The 5000-nt window shown below is 33.4% G+C and overlaps 2 long non-coding RNA genes across 3 annotated transcripts in view; one reads left to right on the forward strand and one right to left on the reverse strand.

Annotated features, from left to right (window-relative positions):
• The window catches only part of LOC144981166 (uncharacterized), an 8352-nt gene extending 8025 nt beyond the window's left edge, over nucleotides 1-327 (reverse strand). Inside the window, exon 1 of the long non-coding RNA XR_013647029.1 lies at nucleotides 110-327. This is a non-coding gene — a long non-coding RNA (uncharacterized LOC144981166). The remainder of the gene's footprint in view (nucleotides 1-109) is intronic.
• An 879-nt stretch (nucleotides 328-1206) lies between these two features.
• Nucleotides 1207-5000, forward strand: part of LOC144981167 (uncharacterized) — a 9035-nt gene continuing 5241 nt past the window's right edge. The window contains exon 1 of one of the 2 annotated variants that reach the window (XR_013647031.1): nucleotides 1207-1569. This is a non-coding gene — a long non-coding RNA (uncharacterized LOC144981167). Of the gene's footprint in view, nucleotides 1570-4457; nucleotides 4681-5000 lie in introns of those variants that run through there. The other variant, XR_013647030.1, reaches the window with a different exon arrangement.

Consider the following 5000-nt stretch of genomic DNA (forward strand, 5'->3'; position numbering starts at 1 on the left):
ACCCATTACAAAATTACTGTAAATGTTGTAAAAACATCATCACGGCAAATCTACATTATTTCATCACAATACCATACCATTACCATTCAAGCAGTCTATTTTTACTCACCAGAAAGTCCTTCATGTTGGTTAACCAATCACAGTCAGGAATGCATGATGACCCTACATCCGTCATTGGACGAGGGTTCGCTGGCACCGCGCTGACGATTACGAGGAGAAACACCAAGGAAAGGGCCAAACCTGTCTTATCCATTTTAGTTTCAGACTATTTTAAAAGATTCAAAACACAAACAGCGACTAACAGATTGGTTAAAATCTACGCGACCCGTCTCAGTCCGCCTAGGTTAAAATGAACACTGAACAGGAGTACAGTATACACAATTAAAAAGCATAAAATACGCTTCACGCTTCACTGAGCAAGGTAATGAATAGTATTGAAAATCGGGTCACGAAACAACCAATGCTGTGCGTCGATGCTGTGTATGTAATGAAAACAAAATAGATAGAACGAAGATAATGTCACCTAGGTCTTTGTTCTCGGTTTATGCCATCCATGTTTATGAGTAATTCTCACTACACTATGTTAGTAACCCACACTGTAGACTGACTCCGACGACCCGGCACTGCCGTCTTCTGCCGTCTTCCGGATAAACGCGTCGGGCATGGACAAAATACTAAGGAATAAAGTAAAGAGAAAAGCCGCGAGACCTACCGTAGCCATCGTTATGTTATAATAGCCTGACACTGAAATCCAAAAGGACTGGCAGTTTGACGTCATTAAATTAGTTGGTTTTTGCACGGCCTAGTGAGTTGTCGTTAGTAGAGTGCTCATGGCAAGTTATTTCATTGGTTGAACTATTGAATACAACTCAAGATTTGTTTTGTTTTTTGCGGCCAAAGACTGGCATTTTGACGTCATTTTTTGGTCAGTATCAGGCCATAACTTAACGAAGGCTACGCTGACACTGACCAAAAAATGACGTCAAAATTCCAGTCTTTTGCCACAAAAGAAAACAAATCGCGAGTTGTATTCAATAGTTCAACCAATGAAATAACTTGTTTCCATGAGCTCTACTAACGACAACTCACTAGGTGGTGCAAAAACCAAATAATGACGTCAAACTGCCAGTCCTTTTGGATTTCAGTATCGGGCTATAACATAACGATGGCTACGATCTTGGGGCTCTTCTCTTTATGCTTAGTATTTTGTCAGTCTAGCAGGGTTCTCCTATGTGTGAAATGACAATATTGAATGAGATTATCGGGACATCTGATAAACGGGGACATTTCTTTTTTGCAACAAACTTTCCCGATTACATATATCTCATTGCTAACTGATTATTAATTTTTAAAAATATTCAACTGTGTCACAAAAACAACAACAACCATGATTTGATACCGTTCAGTTTTTGAAAGCAGAAGTCGAAAAAAATAAAAATGCAGAAAACAAGTTGTGTATTTCTCGTGTTGTTTTTGTTAGTTGTGACACCCGTGCCTTCTGACACCCTTCCAATGATGAAGTCGTTGTGTCCCCGCTGTGTGGAGCTTAACAAGTTTAAACAATTTCCTGTGAGTAAAACCTTATGCTATAAACACACATTTATATCTCTACGTTTTAAAATAATCTTTACACGATATCTATGTATATTGTGCGGCTATGTGGTCTAGTGGTAGGACACTCGCTTTTCGGATTTGAAGATCCTGAGTTCGAGCCTCTCGCTCGGCGCATAGTTGAGTCCTTGGAGAATGCTCTTTACTCACATTCTCTCACCGTACTCATGTGGAAAATGAGTACCTGGCCGTTAACAGAGTTGTCTTTGTCCGAAAAAAAAATGTAATATCGCCTAACATGCGTCATGTCCCATCCTACTTGTTAAATGTTGCTGTTGGCCAGGGACCCTTTGTACAGCGCTTTCAGCACGTTTAGTGGATATTGCACTATATAAAAGCTCAATTTTTTAAAAAAATTATTTTTATGTACCAGCTCCTTCAGAGTGCATAACAACAGAAACGGATTTGAATAGGTTTGAGAGACTTTTTATAACAAAGTTCGCAGCTTCTTAGACTAGTTCAGATCTGTTTTCTGTTCTTGTGTTTAGTAGGTCCCAATATAATTTAATGAAACTGTAAGACCTGTACATTTTTATGTAAAATATATAGTATTTAATATATATGTATTTATAGTATTTACAGTTTTTAAAAAAGATTATGTGGGTGAAAAGCCTAAAAGAGCTTCCTGATTTTAAATCAGATTTTATAAAGAAAACATACATGATCTAAATTCAGTTTTAATTGTTATCTATATACTTTTCTGTTGTTGTTCTAGTTGTTGTTTTTATATAAAATATTTAATGTATATTAACAGATAATAAATAATTTACTCAATAATATTATGTCAAAATTAATTAATTCACACACAAAAAAAAGAGAAAAAGAATGGAAATCCCCAAGGGGGATGACTTTGCCCGGAGGCAGGCGTCACTGGCCCAAAAATCACGCCAGATTACAAGATCGGTTAAACAAAATGGTATAAACATTAGATAGAAAAAACCCTTCATTTTATCATCCAAATACTAGATAGAAAAAAAATTATCATTTAAATGGTATATATATATATATATATATATATATATATATATATATATATATATATATATATATATATATATATATATATATATTAGATAGAAATAAAAAACATTTATTTTATCATTCAAACGGTATAAATATTAGATAGAAAAAAACAATTTTATCATTCAAATGGTATAAATATTAGATAGAGAAAAAAAAACATTTATTTTATCATGCAAATGGTATATATATATATATATATATATATATATATATATATATATATATATATATATATATATATATATATATTATATTAGATAGAGAAAAAAAAACATTTATTTTATCATGCAAATGGTATAGATATTAGATAAAGAACAAAATATTCTATCATTCACATTACATAATAGTAGTAGTTATTTCAAAATTGGTATGAAATAAAGTAAATTAGACTAACCCAGTTGTTTTTATTGAGGTATTTATTTTTTTAACGACTCATATGCTTATAAGTCGTAACTTATGAATTAGAAACTGCAATAAAACACTTTATCTTTTTCCCTATTAAATGTTTAACATAAAAGACAACGATATTGAAATATTCTGGATTAATGTAATAAATGGTGAGTTTTTATTCGTCCATTCAGCATTGCAACCAATGAACGCATCCTAGATTCTGTATCTTGAAACGTGGTGACTAAGTTTAATATGCAATTAAGAACTTCCTTTTTTTGTGCAAATAAATAAACATGAGCGATCAATTAAAATTGTAGCCTTTTTATTTAATTGGAAATAAAGTTTGCTCAGTATTTAAGACTTTTGACTTTTAAAACCAATTTTACATTGTTGTATTGATATTTATTTTTTACATTAAAAGTAGGCGAAGTGGCCGAGTGGTTAAGGCATTGCACTGTGACCCGGAAGGAACCGGGTTCGAGCCCCGCTTCAGGCAATTTCGTTTTTATTCCTTGAGCAAGATTAGTAACCCCCCAATTTGCTCACTTGGACAACATGGGTGATTCCTTTTGACATCAGACATCTTGTTTGATGAGTTATCTATAATATTCCTTCGTGGAATGCTCAGGCGATGATGTCTTCTGATGTCGTGGCGGAAAAGGCATAGTTTTTATTTTTTTTTAATACATTCAAAGATGTGTAACAACTCCGTAACTGATGAATGACAGGCTATTTGAGATTTTGTAATTGTGTGATATTGTATAAAACATTTAACAATTAATTGTCACCAAATTTCGCATGGTGTTTACAATTTTGGCTCCAAGATAGTTTGCGTCTACTATGAAATTGATTTAAATAACAATGTAAAAATTGCTGTGATTATGGAATGAGTAAAAATAGGATTCAATAGTCTGATGTCACGTCCGCCCCGCAACGAGTAGGTTGGTTCTAAACAAAGAAAATCGGTACATTTTATTTTTCATGCTGGCTATAATTTTTTTCATATGTCTTGTGATCAGAATGTATACAAGTCAAAACATGATCAGATTTATAATGTATTTTTCCCCTGGATACACTTTTATGGACGTGGGAGAAGTATTTCAAAAGGGCGTCCGCCATTGTCCCGATAGTTTAGAACCAGTTATTAAGTTACGATGCGTCATTACGAGTGAAATGACGTCACGACTGTGAACCTTATTGTTTAACAGGGCCTACTGGATTGGGTGGGAAGAAGTTTGCAATATACCAGCGTCTAATTCAAAGGGTTACAATCAATTTGGGCAAGGTTGGATGGATTTATATAATAGTTGTAGTCACGTGACGAATTGTTACTGCTTATAATTGTAAAGTAACAACAAATAGTATTATAATATTAGTAATAATAAAATATTGTGATATAATAATAAATCATTGAAGGGTGACAAAAATATTTTGGTAACACTATCTTCATTTCAAAACAACCAGCAGTCTTGAGTTAGATATTGGGTTTCACGTATTGAAACTAGATAGAAGTTCAAAATAAAAATGGAGAAAACACGTTGTATTTTTCTGGTAATGATGCTCTTAGTTGTGACACCCGTGCCTTCTGACACTCTTCCAATGATGAAGGTGTTGTGTCCTGAGTGTGTAGAGCTGGATACGCGAGTGGATGTTCCTGTAAGTAAAATATTATTCTTCCAATATATTTATATCATTGCGTGATAAACTATTTTTTCTTTGAATGATATGTTACAGTGAACGACATAATCAGTCGGATGGTGAAAAGGTTTAAACTGAGATATTGCCAAGTGTAGTTAGAAAGTGAATTTTTATCCACAATGAGTTCTTGCCCTAAACGATTAAATAAACCTTTTTTGTACATCTTCGGGAAATAGCAAAGCCTAATTTCACTGCTAAATATTTTTTTACAGCCAGTCAAGTTGAAAAAGTATGAAATTTGAGAAAAGTTACTGGATACCTTTCGCATAATCTGACCA

This window comes from Berghia stephanieae, chromosome 10 (genome assembly GCF_034508935.2).
Source record: "Berghia stephanieae isolate SIO BIC M18660-M18661 chromosome 10, UCSD_Bste_1.3, whole genome shotgun sequence".
Classification (NCBI taxonomy): Eukaryota; Metazoa; Mollusca; class Gastropoda; order Nudibranchia; family Aeolidiidae; genus Berghia; species Berghia stephanieae.